We start from the raw sequence: 18,329 nt of genomic DNA on the forward strand, positions 1-18,329 counted from the left end.
ATACTGGATTTACAAATACTGGATTTCCGTGGGTGGGGGTCATTTAACCCCCTTCACTGATTTCTTGATAGTTAGCCTTGTGGAGGTGACAGTCCCTGGGGCCTGGGGCTCCGCGCCCCTCCCCCCCTAATATAAACAGAAGCCCCAGGGTGGTGGTGATCCGCGGGACATACATTTCCCAAGGGGGGGGGGGGGGGGGGAGGGGGGTTCCTGTATGCCCCCTTCTTTTTATTTATTTATTTTTTTTTAATCTTTTTATTTAAAATTTTCACACAAATCAACATACATTGGCATTGAGTAAGGCAACAGTTCAACCATTGGAGTGTGTACAGACATTCAGAGAGCAGCTTCACAATAACTTAACATAGCTGTTATGCGGGGCATCGCACTGGCCTTCCGTTGCCTCCCGGAGTATGCCAACAAGTCTCAATCCACCTGGTGGTCGACGGTTTAGTATCCGTCACTTAAGTCCGACTCTGAGGTTTCACGTGGGGGTTCACATATATTCCCTCTATACGTATTCCACCCCCCCCATACCTGAGCCCACTTTTTGGGACAGCCTCTATGGGTGTATGCAGTTTTTTCCACGACCATTGTGGTATCCATATCCTTACACCACTGGGAAAGGGTAGGGGGCTGCCTGGATCCCCATCTTTGAGCTATGTTGCGCTTTGCCAATAGTAGTCCCAGCATCACCCAGAGATGAGCCCCCTCCTTTTTGTGTGTGTGTGGGTGGAGAGGTGTGGCGCAGCGGCCTGGGCAGCTGACTTCGGAGCACAGGGCTCACGGTTCGATCCCCGGCGGCAGATCAGCTCAGCACCATGTGACTCTGGGCAATAGCTCACTTAATTTCCGCGATGGCCCCTAGTGCCTTGAGACCCGTAGAGGTGAGTAGTACCGGATTTACGATTTATTTACGATTTGCGTGTGTGTGTGTGTGTGTGTGTGTGTGTGTGTATATATATATATATATATATATATATATATCCATATACATATACACACACCCCCAGGACCTGGCCCACCTGAGGGCTATTTCCAAAACAAGCGTGAGAGCCTGTGCTTGTTTTTATGTTTTGCTGCAAATTCGAAGCAAATGTGTTTTTAAAAAAAATGCTTTTATACTGTGGTGGGGTTACAGGGACATCCCCCCCCAATACCAAGACTTGGGGGTCAGGGTATTACTACCCTGCCCCATATCTTTTTTACTTTATTTTTTTTTCCTCTTTTTTGGGGGGGACTCGACTGAAGTCCCAAGATGGCTGCTAACAGTTCCTGATTGAAGTGTTGGCAGCCAATCAGAGCTCTGCATTTCCCTGCACAAGCTTGTCATTTTCCATGATCATTCCGCAAAGTACCTGCAGCCCTATATATACAAATTTGGATTTTCTTGAATTTCTCAAACTACTGAACAGGTTTACAACAAATAACTGAAAGCGTGTTCTGCATAACCAAATCTACCTTAAGTCCAAAAACATTGACTATACTAATCCATTTCTGGAGAAGATTTCATTTTACTCAAACGTTAAATGTGTCTTAGTTGATCATTCTTTTTGTTTCATTTTTTGTTTGAATTTGAGTTGTTTCATTTTTTAGTTTAAATTAAAACAATTCAGTTCAATGAATGGATTATGTCTTGTTAAGCTATTTTTCACTATTTTGTTATTGTTTATATATTTGTGCTTTGTGCATTGTTATATTTCAGGTATATACAACAAAATTGAGAACACAAAACATTTCCCCCATGGAGGGTTGAGTGATCTAAAATAAATAAGGAGAAACAGAAAGAAACTTGATAGAAAATGTGATCAGGTCTCTACTATCTATTGTGGGTCCTGAGGAACTTCAATGTCTTGCCCTGGAATGTTGGAGTGGAAAGGCTTTGCCTGAATTATTGGCCCTGAGCCGTGTCATTCTCTTCAGTGGCGCTCTCAACATTCCAATTTGGTAATATAGCCTTATAGCCCACCATAGCGGGCTATACCATCCATTAAAGGCCCGAGTCGAAAGGCAAGGGCCTTTAACAAGGGAGAGGGCCTTTAATGGATGGTATAGTCCGCTATATCCGGCTGTGAGGCTATTAGAACATTACGTCCCTAGCGGGTAGAATGCTCTAGTTAATAAAATAAAGGCCTCACAAAGCCCGAGGGGGTTGAAATCCCCCTCGGGCTCCTTGAGACCTTTGCTCGAAGTAACAGCTGTGAAAGGAAAACTTTGGAATGTTGATGCTCCAGGCTTCTAAAAGCCCAGAGCACTCCATTTTCTTCAGAGGAGCTCTCAGCATTGCAGTATTCTAATACAGCCCAATAGCCTGCCGTAGCAGGGTATACCAGCTTATAAAGGCCCGCTCCAGCGTTAAAGGCCCGAGCTTAAGACGATGGATTTTAACAAAGGAGCAGGACTTTAATAGCCCGTATAGTCCAGCTACGAAGGGCAGAATGTTCTAACAAATTAAACAAAGGCCTCTCGCAGTTCGAGGGGTTTTAAATCCCTCGGGCTCCGAGAGGCCTGTGAGAAAACAACATTGAAATGTTGCTGTGCGGGCATTTACTGGCCCATAGAAGCACAGAGCACTCCATTGTCCTCAATGGAGTGTCCACAATCAAATGTTCTAATTAAGCTTTATAAGTATTGCTGAGGGTACTAACTGTTGTCAAAGACCCTGAACCTGAGTTATAAAACACAGCCACAGCTAAGGGCCTAAAATGAGGGCGAGGGCCTTTTAGCAAATGCTATAGTCTTAAGCAGAATGAATACAAGTCTATTAGAACGGCCCACCCACTGGGGGTTGAAGATTCTAAAATAAAAGGTAGAAATAGAAAGACAATTATTGTAATGTTGGAGCTGGTCTGTCCCAGTCATTATGGGCTGTTAAGCACTTAATTGTTTATAGTGGAACTCTCAATGTTCCAGTGTTCTGATATAGCCTTATTCCAGGCTGCATCCAAGGGGCTTTAACAAGGGAAAGTGCCTTTAACCACTGATATAGCTCAAGGCAAAAGGGCCGTAAGGTTGTTGAAATATCCCACTCATGATAGAATGTTGTAAACTAAAAAGAGAGAAACAGATAAACACTGGAATGTTGGAGCTGAAGGCCCGAAGCAGCCATTGTACACCAAGTGACTATGTTGAGCTCTCCACATTTCTGTTTTCTAGTTGAAGTTCACACTATTGGAGCTACTTATTTCCATCCCTGGGCTAGAGCTGGTGGTGGACCCAAGCATCGGTGAGGGGGCTGGTAAACATCATCTAGTTTGCAGAAGATGTAGAGGCCTGTGGCTTAGCCCTTAGGGTGCATTCGGATCTAGTAAGGGTTTCGTGCTGAATCAAGAGTGCATCATTGAGGAGCTATGGCTGCAAAATATCAAGGCACTGTTTGTGATCAAACCAAGACATTTGGTTTGGAGAATGGGGCAGGGTTGGCTACTCCCTATTCTGAGCGAGACTGAGTAGGTGTGTGTGGGGGGCTCATCCATTCTAGTAGTTCGGGCTTGTCCTGCACTACTGACTTCAAGGGATGTTCTGAGAGCATGTCTCCTTCTCGGGCCTCTAATAGAGTGTTGTAGCCCACTGCATCCTCTTGTGTGTCTGTTTTTAGTCAATCACGCTCACTGACCAAGTCTTCTTCCTTCCTTCACTCTCACATCACCTGATGTTACCTTGCTGCGCACCAGGAGAGGGTGTAATTAATTTTCATCCCAACTGAAAAGTTTATGCATTCATCAGGTATCTATGTGCTTTCCCAAATACTATAAGCATTGATTCACATTAAGATGGGCAGGTGGAGACGCCACATAGGCACAGGAATCAGATCTTATAGACAGAATAATTGGGTCTTTTTAATAAAAACGTAACCCCCCGTAATTTATGGCTGTGCAGACCTGAATAGGGTTGTCTTTTGTGAACGAGTGTTTTAACAATGCCCCTTTCTAGGCATAACACGTCCACTGGAAGCCACGTGAGCCCACCATACTCGTTCCAAGTGGCACCGGAAGTGACCGCTGGCGAGCGTGGGATTCGAACCTGTGCATCTAGAGCTAAAATGCCCATAACAGGGAGCTCGAGGGGAGCCACCGACTTTCCATCTCACTCAGCTCTTGGTCGGACTCTAATTGCTGCTCAGCATCTCTGCAGCTCTTTCCTCTGCTATAAATCCTTAATTCAAGAATCCTCTGTTGTCTTTTGAGCCTTCACGGGCCCAGCTCAGGCTGATGTGCGCGGTTTAGTGCTTTCAGCCTGAAGAAAATAGTTAATTAACTACCAGAGCTTTCTGGGTTGCATGAGCAAGTCTGTGTCAGCGAAATTCGGTAACCTTTTCAAGCTCGCTTGTCTCTTGGGGTGAGAAGGGATATATTTTCATGGGCCTAGTAGAAAAATGCATTTTTTGATCAAATGTAGAATTAATTGAGCAGTCATCCCTTTCCTAGGTTTTAATCTACAGATTTGGGGGGATAGGGGCCCACTAAGTTGATCTCTTCAAGGCTGACGTGCGGTGTCGGTGGGGGACAGGTTGTGTGAGGTCGCCTATGACAGGTAATGTGAGGTGTCGTGTACGACAGATGGTACGAGATGACGTGCACGACAGATTGTGAGGTGTCGGTGTACGTCAGTGCCTGCTGTTGTGTGACACCGGATATGGCACTGTATAACAAACAGTCAAGCTGACATACATGACAGATAACGTGAGGCGTTGGTGTATTCTCACATATGACACATACCATGAAGTCCCCTTATAGTTCTATAACCTCTAACAAATAGTGCGAGGTATGGAAGTGCAATAGATGTTTCAGCTTGTCACTGGATGGCAGATAGCATGAACATCACGTGCATTTTGTGTTGGTTTGACAGGTATGACAAGTTGTCGAAGTACTACAGACGGTGCAATATGTCAGTACAAAACAGATGGCTCTGTTTTGTGTGATTTGGTGGAATGTTTGGTGGAGTGTTGCATTTTTAGGTTTGGCTACAAACAGTTTAAGCTGTTTGACAAGACGTCTTGTCAGCACAAGGCAAAGCACAACAAATAGAAAACGGATTTTGGGTCAGCCTTTTCAGCCATTGGCTTGTTTGGAGGAACTTACTTAAGCCCACCTCGAAGCACCTGTCAATTACTGGGTGATGTGTTTGTGTTTTATTCAGATATCTTCGCCTGACCCTGGTAGTTGTAGGAACCAAGTCGCACTACCGAAGTTGATGTGGCATGTTCTCTGTGATTGGGTACCCGGTCTGGTGTGGGTTGACAGGGCTCCGTGGTTTCCTTGACCCTCCATTGGTAGTTGCAGTAGAGAACTCACTCATGGGAGGTGCTGTGACACTTGGTACCAGATACCGTGGTGCGCGAGGCTATCACAGTCAATAAAGCTCAATATCCAGCCAATAGTATTGCTTTTAAAGAGAGTATGATTTTATTGTACACTTCGAGTAGTAAAACAGTTCAATCAATTGCTGTTCAAAACCCGTGATCTCCAGCTCATAAGCTTCACGGTCTTTCCCAATGCAGGTTTAAAATGCCATACTGTAACATAATAAAGATGGCACCTATTGCCTATTAAATAAATGGGGGCAGTGTTACCGTGTGGCCTGGTTTTGTCAAGCCTCAGTCCCAGGTTATGAGCCTTTGTGATGTCCTCACCCAGAAGTCAGAAGACCAGGATTACTTTGTGTTATAATGGAGGAATTCCAACTCACCATCAGGACTTGAAACATCAGAAGAATATTACCAGATCTGCCGGTCGAATGCCTTATATAATCTATTCTTCCTAGCTGTAATGAGTTTGACTCGTAAATTTGCCTAAAATTGTGTGATCCTGGGCAAATATTTTATTTCACAAAGTAACTCCTTTCTTAATTATCACATACGAGAGTTCAGCATGTCATCTGTACAAAACACTGTTTGATTTAACCCCTTCGCTGCGGCGCGAATTCCGCCGCAGCGCTGGGGGGGTTTGGGGGCTTGACGGCGCCGCTGTGCTCATGACGGAAGCCCGCCGTCATGAGTCATGGGTGAGCTATGCTCATGACAGCGTGGTTCCATCATGACTCCGCCCACTGCGCTAATCGCCCGCACAGGCGGGGAGTTAGCGCCGTGTGGGAGGAGTGGCCGCCAACGGCCGCAGCATGACGGAACCACTCCGTCATGAGCACACGGCGCCCGTGGCTCATGACGGAGTGGTTCCGTCATGAGCGGGGAACGGGTTAATAGACTAAACTTTTGCTTCATGTATAATAAAAAATAAACTAATCCAGGTATAGGGTACAAATGACCCCTGACTTGCCTTTCAGTTTACTAATAGCATTGTCATCAGGGTGGGGGCAGGAATGTTTCTCAGCTCATATTTAAAAACTCTTATTTTTAATACATACATTACTAAAGCATGATGAGGTAGTGCACTGTCATTTACAGACCTATGTTTTTTATTGAAATGGCCACAAACATTCCAACTAACATGCAGTGTTAATGATAAAACCATATAGAGTACAAATGACAATGTGTGGAAATAGTGTTTCACCAAATATTTATAATTTGCACATCACCAAGTAAGGTATTCTGATTTGTTTTGATCCTATTCAAATATTTGATTCCATTTAACTTCAAACTACTGAGATGCATTTTTAAATAGTTGTACAGTTCATATACAAGGAATGTAAATGTTGTTTGTGTGCCCAGCATGATTGTCAGACAATAAACTTTCCTTTTCTTTATCTGACCAGTAAGTTAGAGGATTTTGCAAAAACAAGTCTCCAGAATTTAATAGAAGACATAAGCTGACATTTGACCTCTCTCTTTGAGCTCACAGCAAATGTGACCAGATGAAAACAAGATTTAAAGGCATCTTTCTGAATCAACAGAACACCTATTCTTTGCTAACTCAAGCTCAGACTGGGCCTATAGGCCCTAAAAATAGCTTGCCTTGATAATGCTTGGTGATTAGATTTCTCAAAGCCTTACTATAAATCTAGCACGAGCTAAACTATGCATATAGCACAAAGTGTAACAACATTTGAGTGAGTTGTAGTGATTGCGCCTGGATGCCAAGGTAATCCCCAACATTGAGGTTATGGTCAGGAGCACTGGGCACCTGAAGTTGGCTAATAGCTCCATCCCACAACGTGCACTAGAACTTTTGGGGTTCCTTGCTAATTTCACGTCAGGACAGCAAAAGAAATGCTTGTCCCTTGTTGGATCTGGCTGTTTTTGCAGGGTTATGCCCTAACGTTTTGCCGCCGCCTTCCAATTTTTCCGACTCTTTTGTTGGCTTTAGGACTCAGGGCTCTTTGCCACTGCTAACCAGTGCTAAAGGGCATATGCTCTCTTCCTAAAATGTAATGGCAATTGATTTCTCCATGAAAGGGATATTTGATTTACTAAAAACTTCCTAGGACAAGTGCACTGTGTGTGCCCTGGGCCTGTAAATTAAATGCTAGTAGTGGGCGTGCAGCACTGATTGTTACACCCACGTGAGTATTCCTGCAAACATGTTGCAGGCCTGCCACTGCATTGTCTATGTGTGCAGTTTTGAACTGCCATTTTGACCTGTCAAGTACCCACTTTCTAGGCCCAAACCTTCCCATATATTACATATAAGCCACCCCTAAGGTTGGCCCAAGGTAGCCTTATGAGCGGGGTGCAGTATATTTAAAAGGTAGGACATGCACTGTTGTGTTTTACATGTTCTGGTAGTGAAATACTGGTAAATTCGTTTTTCACTACAGCAAGGCCCATCTCTCCCATAAGCTAGCATTGGAGCTACCTTGTAACATCTTACTAGTATATCTTCCAACTACCAGCTGATAAAAAATTGGAGTTTGGTGTCTCTGGACTCACAATTTAAAAATACATCTTTTAGTGAGGTTGTTTTTAGGTCTCGCCTGACCCAGCGCATGCGCAGGTCTGGCGAGACTTATTGAGAGGGCTCCAAAAAGTGCTACCAGGCCAGCCTAGAGCCACAGTGCATGTGCGCGGGCGCACTCGACGCGTTTACCACGACTACTTTCACTTTTGCGGCCGCAGGGCCGCTTGGCATAGCCAATAGGTCTCGCTTTTGGGACCTTATAAGTGTTTAGTTGTGCAACTGTTGCATGGCTAAACACTTATAAGGTTCCAAAGGCGAGACCTATTGGCTATGCCAATGCTTGTTTAAATTGCTGGTCTGAAAATGCCACTTTAAGAAATTTGCCATTTTCTTACTTTAACCATTCAGTGCCTCTGTGTGTCTCTGAATACACATCTGGGCCAGGACGACAGTAGGGCTGTTTGTGCATTCACTCTAGAGAGTCACACAAAGGGAGCTGAGGTGTGCCTCGCATATCCTGATGGGCCATCGCCTGGCTGATGGGTCTTCCTGAGGTAGAGTTGTGGGAAGAGTTGATACTGACTCCTGAATAGGACTGTGCCTGTCCTCACACAAAGACGTCTCCACCCCTGTATCGTGCCTGGAGCCAGGGCAGGGAAAAGCAGGGTCTTGTGCACTTAAAAACTGTCCTTTGAAGTTGGCCTACTTCCTACTTCAAAGACTAAAATGGGTATAAGTACTGGACCTGTGACCCTATATCTTTAGAACACTTCTGGGTTGAGAACAATATGCCAGGAAGAAGAGCTGGATAAGCTGTCAGGAGGGATTGCCTCTTTGCTTCGTTGTTTTGCTGTAGTGGCCTGCTGCTTGCTCCTTCTATCCTGGGAGTGAAAGGACTGGGCTTTGTTTTCTAAATCCTGTATCCAAGGTTCTCCAAGGGTTTGAGTTGAGCTTGTCTCCTGTGAAGAAGAATTAGGGCCATCAGAGCTGCACCTACCAGCACCTGGGCTCTCTTCCTGAGAGTCCTGTCTTGCCAAGTGGCGCCAAACCCCCTTCCTGGGCCCTTGGAAGTGAGTTCTGGTGATTCCAAGAGGAAAATCCACGCATCGACTCCCAAGTGTCATTTGGAATGGGCGCGGCACTGCCAAAACTTGATGGATCACTGCTGCCTGCACCAGAGCGCGATTCCTGCTGAATGCAATGACCACGGCTTACAACGCAGGCCCCATCTTTTCGCCTCAGTGCCACCAAAGAACTGCCACTGCCTGAGCCTCGAGCACCACATCACTTTAGTCCGTGATGCATCACCCCAACTCCGATGCAGCACCTGCTTCAATGCTGTGGAATCAACGCAGTGTGACTTGACTTTTGAAGCATCGTCCCTCGGCGCCATTTTTCTTCATCGACAATGTACCAGCAGTAAGGAACCGAGGCCACGTGTCAGAAAATGGCGCTTCACCTCCACAGCGACAATAAGGAACCAACGCATCACCTCCCTTATCTAGCAGTAAGGAACCAGTACTTCACCTCCCCTGCAGCAGTAAGGAATTGACCCATTGCCTGCTTTTCCAACTCCTCTCCTCCCCTGTGCCATGCATTGTCTTTGATTTTTGACGCATTTTAAGTACTTTGTCCGTATTAAGAGCAACCATTGAGTTTTAGGTACTGAACTTTATTCAAGCTTTGAAAATTCATATCTTCGCTTGTGGATGTTTGATCTTTGTTATTTTGGTCGTGTTCTATTCAGATAAATATTGCCTATGTTTCTAAACTGGTGTGGAATCCTTTTGTAGCGTTTTCAGAGAGAGAGAGAGAGAGAGAAAGCAAAAAGAGAGAGAGAGAGTGTGTGTGTGTGTGTTTGTGTCCACACGTGCACATTTACTTTACAAATTGCATCTGGGATACGTCTGACTGCTCTGTGCTAAGCTACCTATTGGAACTTAGCTTCTTCAAGGGGCAGCTGGAAGCTGGATGTTCAGAACATGGGTTGCCTGCTGTATCTGATACATGTTATGTTATGTAACATAACATAACATATCTGATACATGGTTGGACATCAAAACTGCTGTATAATCAAAAGGGGGCCGAGCAAATGTTTTACCAGCACACTGTAGAACACTCTGGCTGTGGCCATAACCTCTAATTGATGCCGCAGTGAATGAAGATGTCTCCCTAGGGGGCACAGTTAGACTCGCAAGTTTGTTGGTGGGGGGAACCTATTATTCTGGATGCTCACCTGAGTTTTGTTTTTATTGTGCTCAGTTTTGTAAGTTTTCCCCAGTGGATTAGCAGGTCTAGCTACTTGAGATGCACCTCTGACTATGACACTTAAGTTCAGCGCAAAGAAGAGCTTTTTCCAGCTTCCGAGCTGGACAAGAACAGCTTCACTTGTAGAATAGTACTTATTCAGATACATTGATTTGGCTGGAAGATCTAAGACTAGGCGTTTTCTACCGGTATTGTGGCAGGAGGGTTCGAACCAGGCGGCATCTTTATTTGGTAATGTTGTTTTTCCTTAGTTTAACTTACAGTGATAAGTCAAATCATCCTTAGTTTCTTGGACTCATCGGTGTTGCATGTGATCCAGCGTTCAAGGCTTACTATAGGAGTTGGTTAGGGGTTTGAGCTCCTACAGTATTACCAAATTGTTCTCACACGTAATTGAAATGAATAATCGGTCATGGGTGTTTATTTAAAAAGCAATATATTTTGATATACTAGTGAAGCAATGGACCAGTTAAAGCAGGACACTGTGATGAAAGCCTGAATTGTGCAGTACTTACGGGTGTTATCCTGAAATAAACCAAAAGAACACTTGGTATAAACCTGTGGGGCTGGTCTTATGAGAACTTTGCAAAGGGCTGAGGTATTCAGGTTTAGTACTGTGTTTCCGTCTTCAAGTGTCTATCACCTGAAGGTATTTGCTACATGCTGTGGCAAAATGTAAACCTCTGCTCAACATGACGTTCTCAGTTTGCTTTAGTTCAAGGTAATTCGGGAGATTGGGCTTCTGTTGCTGCGTGTAGGCGATAGGACAAGATAGACCCCTTAACAGGGAAAGTCATGAAGAACAGGCCTTCTTTACAGGGTGTCCATTCAGCACTGACACCTACCTTGGCTCATGATACGGTATGGGGCCATCATACTTGGGCTGCCAGTATATCCAACCTGCCTGTTGTGGTTGACTATTTGCGAGAGCTTCTGGGCACTGGGATTTCAACAGCCCATCATTTCAACACAAACAGGTTGTGCTTAAAATATTTTATGACCCGGATTTGGAGGATTCCTAGCGGTGGGTCTCCTTTAGATCACAAGCACCATGGGTCTCTCTACACCCTAACAACCCACTGAGGAGAGGATCTTGCCCCCAGAACTCAACGTCCTGTAAGGCAGACCTTTCGGTGGGAAAGCCTGTGCCTCCATTACCTCTTCACAGATATGAAAATCTCCTTTCAAAGGAGTCGTAATTTAGACTACTGCACAATCTACCCTTGGATCCTGGCTGATCCATCTTTTGGAATCAAACGTATCGTGGCTTTTACTCTTTGCGCAAGCAGGCAAGATCAGAAAAAATGCAATATGAAAAACCCTATAAGGATTTAAAAAATCTTGCGGACCTAGCCTTCTCAAGTAATTGTTTATTTTTGTGATAGCCAAAAAAGTGAACAACTTTAGCATGACATTAATCATCAGCTTTTGGATTTTAAAGGGGGGACCTCTGTACCCGGAAGTAGTCAGATCCTAGGAGGTGGCCTGGCAAGCTGGAAGAATATTCTCTTTATTCAGATGACTAAGAAGAATCTCAACTGATCTTTTGTCTCCAGGAATGCCCACAAAACCTAAAATGTTTTTCAAGCTCTAATTTTTTTCTCTCCTAAAATCCTGTCCCATCTCCAGTTTTCCGGGAAAAACACACTGTTTCCACAACTCTCTCTTCGCTATCAGATACTTGTTTAGATATTTGTTCGATTTTCTGATTCAGTGTCATTAAGTTTTATCGTACAATCTTGACCTCTTTTACTTTTACTCCTGTTTCAGTTTAGACCTTTATACTGCACAGGGTTTTTGTTTGAAGAGCGATGAGATTTCCTGCTAAGAATACCACCTGTTGTAACCAGGCAGAGGGTTGTTTTTCTCTTTCTTTCCCTTAGGCTGGTACATTTTAAGTCTTTGGCTGCTGTGCTGGGACATTCAGAATCCGGATCAAACTCTTTTTTCTATTCATTCTTGTACTCAGGAACCTCAGAGTCAAAGTAAATATAAGCCTAAAGGTTTGGGCTCTGAAATGTACGAACTATATAGAAAATGTGGCCAATAGCAACCGAATGTTGTATGGGGTCAGAAACAAGGATACAGTCAACTAGGGATTTGAGAGGTAGCTGGTTTGTGGACTGTTTCATGAGTTGGGTTGTTTAGACTAGTGATTCTTCAGGACCTTTCATTCTGCAGGCATTTCCCTGGTGGGCTGAGGCTCCAGTTTTTAAAGCTTGGGCTGCTGCTCCTAGTACCTCTCACTATCACCAGCTCCCTGCGATTATTAGCAGCAGGCACTGCGAGGGTTTAAGTGAGGGAGACAGAGAGAGAGAGAGAGAGAGAGAGGAAAGGGAAAGGGAAAGGCAGTGAGAAAGTGATCATAGAAGAAGCATTTTTTGCCAAGGCTGCTTTTGGTTCCCACGTCTGCCCTGTGCTGCTTCACCTCTCACCAGACGTGGGGCTGTGTTCTTGCACTCCTGATGGATAAGGAGATGTTATTCCAAATACTAGATGCATAGATAGAAAAGGCCTGCTGCCCTCTCTATTCCCTTTTACACTTCTTTTTCTCCAGTTTGGTAGTGTCGTAGCTGCGGGTATCCGAGAGCAACCAGAGATGGTGAGCGTGTCAGCCAGATGAGCAGGGGTGCAGCTCGGGATAGCAGTCTCCTCCCTTCTGCATGTATCTGTGCCTCCTGTTGAACCTTTCTTTCTTTCAAAAGGGAAAATCAATTGGTCAGTAATATTTTTAACTAAATCTGCGGTGTTCTTTCGCCAGGTTTGCTGTGTTTGAGAGTCTGCTTTGCTTCAATCAGTTTGTGTAGCACTTGTATGCCTTAGAGCAATGATATACTAGTCACCATTTGCTTCGGTAAAAAAATCAGAGTGTCATAGTGGTCGAAGTGGGAAGGCCTACTGCCATGTTGCCTTTACCATGGAGGTCAGGGAAATTAAACCCTCTCCTTGTCCGAAATCAAACTTAACAATGGTGAGATTTGCAGCCTTGCGGTCCTATTTAGAAGTCTTCAAGCCCTTCCCAGCGACCGTCATTTGCGGTTTCCAAACCATGTAACCTCAGTTCTTCACTTGGTACCGCCTGTTCACACAGCTGCAGCTGAGCTCTAGGGAGTGTATTGATGATGTCTTTCTAAGTATTTCCCATATGACTTTTCTTTTCTGTATTGTTCTGGTAATCGGTATAGACCAGCTTTGAAGATCCATCAGACTTGCTAGAACCTTTTGTTAATTGAGTGAGCTCTTCCTGCCACGCAGTGTACTGTATCTTGCTCTTTTCCTTGGTCTCCTCCTCGCTTCAGTGCGATAGTGGTGGGGCTGTGCCAAAAGACTGTTGGATCCTTACTGAGGAAGTAAACAAACTTCCTTCTCCTATGCTAGGGGAGAAAGTGCACAAGCCAGGATCATTTTTCCAGTGCTCCTCCTCTGTATTTTAGTTCATCCATGCAGTTCTCTGTGGAGTTCTCAATCTGCTTTTCTCACCACTAGGTGCCCATCGCTCAAGAAGCATTCATGGTCTCTGAAGGGAAGTCAGTTGGCCATGGGCGTGAACAGGCTCATTGTGTTTGCTGCTTCGGTTGCAGCAGGCAGCTTTTTAGTGCCCAAGTGGTCCTTCCGGAAGAGCTCTGTCCCATCTTGATCTCAGCTGTCGGGAGGTGGGACACACACAGTTCCCTGTTCTTAATTGAACAGAAGTTCAAAAGAACTTAGAGGGTACTCACTTTTATATTTTACTTGGCTAGGGGGTTTTGGTATATCTTTAGTTTTAGGGTGGGGCTGGAAAGGGGTTCAGTCCCAGTCAGCGAGGGCGCTTGATTTTACATTTTTTGTTAGCTGTTAATCAGACTCAGACCTTTCAAACATGTCTCTGCGCTGGCATATCCCAGCCAGTACCATTCAGAGTTGGATGCTGATTCCAGTCCCATGCCAAATAGTTGTATGGCAGCCTCTTTTGTTGGCAGGATTTGGGAGAGTGGCCAAAAGCACCAAGAGAGGCTTCCTGCAATGGAAGGTCGATCATATACACCAGTTACTCTCCATAGAGGAACCATTGCAACTTGCCATCTTGTCACACTGCAGAGACACACAAAGGGGGAGGGATATCCCTGCAATGAGGGAACACTGGCTCATGCACCCATCTTTACTAATGGGGATTTAAGGCTTGTAGGAGACTATATATTGCCACATACATGTTCACATGTGGTACTGTGAAAAAAGTCGAGCTAGTGATTTACTGCTGTTGAGGTACACATAGGATCAGACCTCACCCCCAAGAGTGCTAAAAAAAGATGAACCTCAAGTTAGCCACATCACGCAAACAACTAGTCAGTAATCAGTTTGTCACAATTAGTCACCTAGGAAAGTTAACACCCAGGTGAATGATAAGACTGCTTTGAATACTGCCAGACTAGGCAGAGTCTAATTCTGCCTCGACTCCCCACGTGAAAGGTATTTCAGCAAGCGAGCTTGCGGGTAGAGTATAGCGAATATTCACATGATAAAAAAAAATCTAGCTATCGCACCAAGGATTTTCAATTCTATTAGGGCATTTAGACGAGGATCATGCTTCTCTTTTCTTTACTGCAGAAAAACAGCAGCCAATTACAAGTTCAGAAACGCAAAACTACATGTCGCCCACCATTCACCATGAACCAAGCCTTCTAAATGGGGTAGACCCCACCTTCCTGCTTCTTTCTTTGTGATGAAAGTCTCACCTTCAGTCCATAGAAAATTGACAGTCCTAACTCTCAGAGAACAAAGCCTCCGAACATAGTTCAACACGAACGGATTTCAATCCTGATATCCAAGATGTCAGCTGACAGGCCCTTGAAGTGCAATGCAGAGACATTACACATGCTGGGAAAGTTCTACAAATAGCAGAATTCTAGCCATCATTTCCAGATGATCACAATCTCTTCTGCTTCCGTTTGGTTCCTGAAATAGAAACTTAACAATAGCAACTGCCTCCCTCTAGTCAACACATTTAATCATGGAGGGAAAATTCACTTTAATTGTAAATAACATAAACTACATAACATCATGTACAAAGTCACAGTATTCATGGGTGGGAAATTCTTGACACGACAGCTAGAAAACTTTTTATTCTATGGCAGGACCGGAGGCTCTGATTATGCTTGTTTAAAGTTTTCCCACAACAACAGAAGCAACATTTCCAATAGACTTGTAATAGAAGGTCTTAAACGTAGATTCAGTGGATCAATCCGCTGCTCTCATGTCATATTTTTTAACCTGGACCCCTATGAGTGACCCTTTGAGACCATGGCACCACTTGTAGACTGTACACCAAACATGGAAATCTCAATACCATCTTCCGCCAAAACCCATTCTACCCACCTTGATAATGCTGCTGAAGTTACTGGTCGAAGAGTTTTCTGTAAGGCAATAAGTTGTTGGCCCTTGACACCCTTTCTAAACTGTCTGGTACTATTATCATGCACTTTAAACACTGAGTCAGTTTAGGATTTGTTGGAAATGCTGGGTAAGAAATACAGTTAGAATGTGTCTTACTATTCTTGGTACTATGAAATGAAACTTCGTCAGGAGAAAATACTCTGCATGCTAGACCCTAAGCACAAACATCCGAAACCCACCTGCATGAAACTAGACACAATAGCATAGTCAGTTGGGTAGATAATTGCGTCCTAGTTAAACCAAAATTGTCCAGCCACCTCTCGATGAATTTTAATACTGCATTGACATCAGATAACACTGAATATTTAGGTGGGTTAGAAAAGCTGATATCTCCCCCAACACTTTACAGCCAGATTGGGCCCAGCTGAAATAACAGATCGAAAATTATTCACAGATCTAAAGGTCAAACCTTCGACTGCTAGCTGCAATAAGTTAATCAGTAAATGTAAATCTTAACCTATGGGATCCACACCTTGTTCTGCGCACCAACTAACCTATTTCTTCCAGGCTGAGGGCATCACGTAGGTGTGTTGGTGGACCAAGGCTGCTGGATGTAAAACTTAGCCTGTTATGAAATTCCAAGAATTTGCCAATGACCCCAAAAATCCTCCAAGCCGTATGTTGCATCTGTCCTGTCAGAATCAGTGGATGGTGCTGACCCAAAGGGTCTCTGAGAAGATCCGATAACATTGGAAGTTGGATTGGCAGGTTGCAGGATATTTCCAGGAGGGCTGGAAACCAAGGTTTAGTCCACCACATCAAAGTTACTAAAATCAAATCCGAAGGAACGCATCTGTCACTCTTGCCACCAGGCCCAGCCTCCAACTGAAGATCATTTCCAGTTGTCTATTCAGTATTGATGCAAGCAGATCCACAATGCATATACCCCATATTCTGCCACCCCAGAAAACTGATATGGAAGCTAAAAAAGGCAGAAATCCTTGCCTATTTCAATCAACCAATCGATCAATCAACTCTGATTTGTAGAGCACGGATAATCAACCGCTGGGGTATCCAGGCGTATTTCATCTTAACATCCAGAATATAGTTCCTCTATTAGAAGGATGCAACAGTTCGCCTTCTGAGGAGACAAAGTTTTTACAGCAAATGACCCCCTAGGACAAGCTTCTCCAAGGAGTAACTCGTGAGCTACTGGTAGCTCTCTAGCTACCTGTACGTAGCTCTCCTGAGTGCAGCCCAGCCTACTAAATTAGAAGCTTTTCCTTGGCTGAATTAATATATGTATATCAAAACTGAAAAGTGTGTATTGAAGATGAAAATGTGTATATTTTCAGAACTCATAAGCTGATGTTCGAAGAAGAATGATTGAATTTCCAAAATATATTTAAAGCTGTGATTTCAGTGATAAATCATGCAGCGCTGTGAAGACTTATTACTAATATTATTAACTTGGTGCTAGGGGCATAGCTTCTATGACTGCTATATATTACCCAGATAGAGGCATTGCACATTGACCAAGTGTTTTTTGTATTACTACTGGCAACCGTGCCTGATGTACTGAGGTGATCTGTGCTGGGAATCTTGCAAATGGTGGCAAATAATGTAAACTTGTATGACATGGTCACAATATTAGTAGCTCAGGATGATTTTCATTGAACATAAGTAACTCTTATTATTGTAAAGGTTGGAGACCCCTGCCCTAGGAACTCCACACAATTGATGTGAAAGTTAAGTTCTGTCTCGACCACATGGCTCCCATAGATATGTAACCATGTGGCGATCTCCAGACCCATCTGCTTGTGTCTGATGCTATAATTATCTCCAGCTAGTGCTGTTCCAGGCTTCCATGTGCTCCAACCACCATAGCAGTTCTGTTGCGAACTTCGTCAACAAAGTCGCCTGATCTGTAGGTGCAAAATCTTCAGTCTCTGATAAACTCTGTAATGGAGAGGGCCTGGAAATATTGCCTGTCTGGATGATGCTAACAGACCTACAATCCTAGATAATGGTCTTAATGATAGATTGCCCAATGCTGACCTCAGTTCCTTCTAGATGCTCCTTATTTTCTGTATTAGGAGTTGCAATTGAGCTGTCACCGAATCCACAGTAAATCTATACTTTGAGTTGAAACTAGGAACGATTTCATAATGTTGATCACAAAGCCCAACTCCAGCAACAAATGAATTGGCCAGTTTAGGCATAATATCACTATTGTCTGATCCTGAGCAATAATGATTTGATTGTCTAAGTAAGCTGTCATCGGTACTCCTACAGCTCTGAGAGGCACGACCACAGGCTTCGGCAACTTGGTGAAACACCAATGAGCTGAAGAAAGGCCAAATGGGAGAAGAATGAATTTGTACCATTGAGTTTGTGTCTGAAACTGAAGGAATTGTCTGTGAGGAGCAAAAATTTGAATTTTCTGGTAAACTTCTTTTAGATCTAATTGGACTAACCAATCCTGTTCCTTCAATAAATCCCATAGAAGATCAATACCCTTCATCTTGAAATGGCCATACAAAATCCTGCAATAGAACTGTCTCAGTGTTAATACTAACCAATAACCCCCTTCTTTGTTTGTCACTAGGAATACGGTGCTGGAAAACCTCCAGGGAGGAGGTTCCAAAAGACATATGGCCTCTTTGTCCAATAAACTCTGAATCTCTACATCTTTAAATCTCTGTTTTAGATGGGAAAAACTCAGTTGCCTAGGGTTTTCTTGATTCATTGGAGTGCTGTGAAACTCTAGCTTGAAACCCTGTACCATCTGTACAACCCACGTGTCTTGTGTGATCAACTACAAATTGTGAAGGAACAATCATATCCTACTCCCCCAAATTTCACCTGACATTGAAATGATGTGTACCTGCAAATCAA

The 18,329-nt window shown here is 44.0% G+C and overlaps 1 protein-coding gene across 2 annotated transcripts in view; it reads left to right on the forward strand.

Annotated features, from left to right (window-relative positions):
* The window catches only part of DPH1 (diphthamide biosynthesis 1), a 1,777,158-nt gene that overhangs the window by 631,932 nt on the left and 1,126,897 nt on the right, over nt 1-18,329 (forward strand). The window lies entirely within an intron of this gene.

This window comes from Triturus cristatus, chromosome 3_2, assembly GCF_964204655.1.
Source record: "Triturus cristatus chromosome 3_2, aTriCri1.1, whole genome shotgun sequence".
Classification (NCBI taxonomy): Eukaryota; Metazoa; Chordata; class Amphibia; order Caudata; family Salamandridae; genus Triturus; species Triturus cristatus.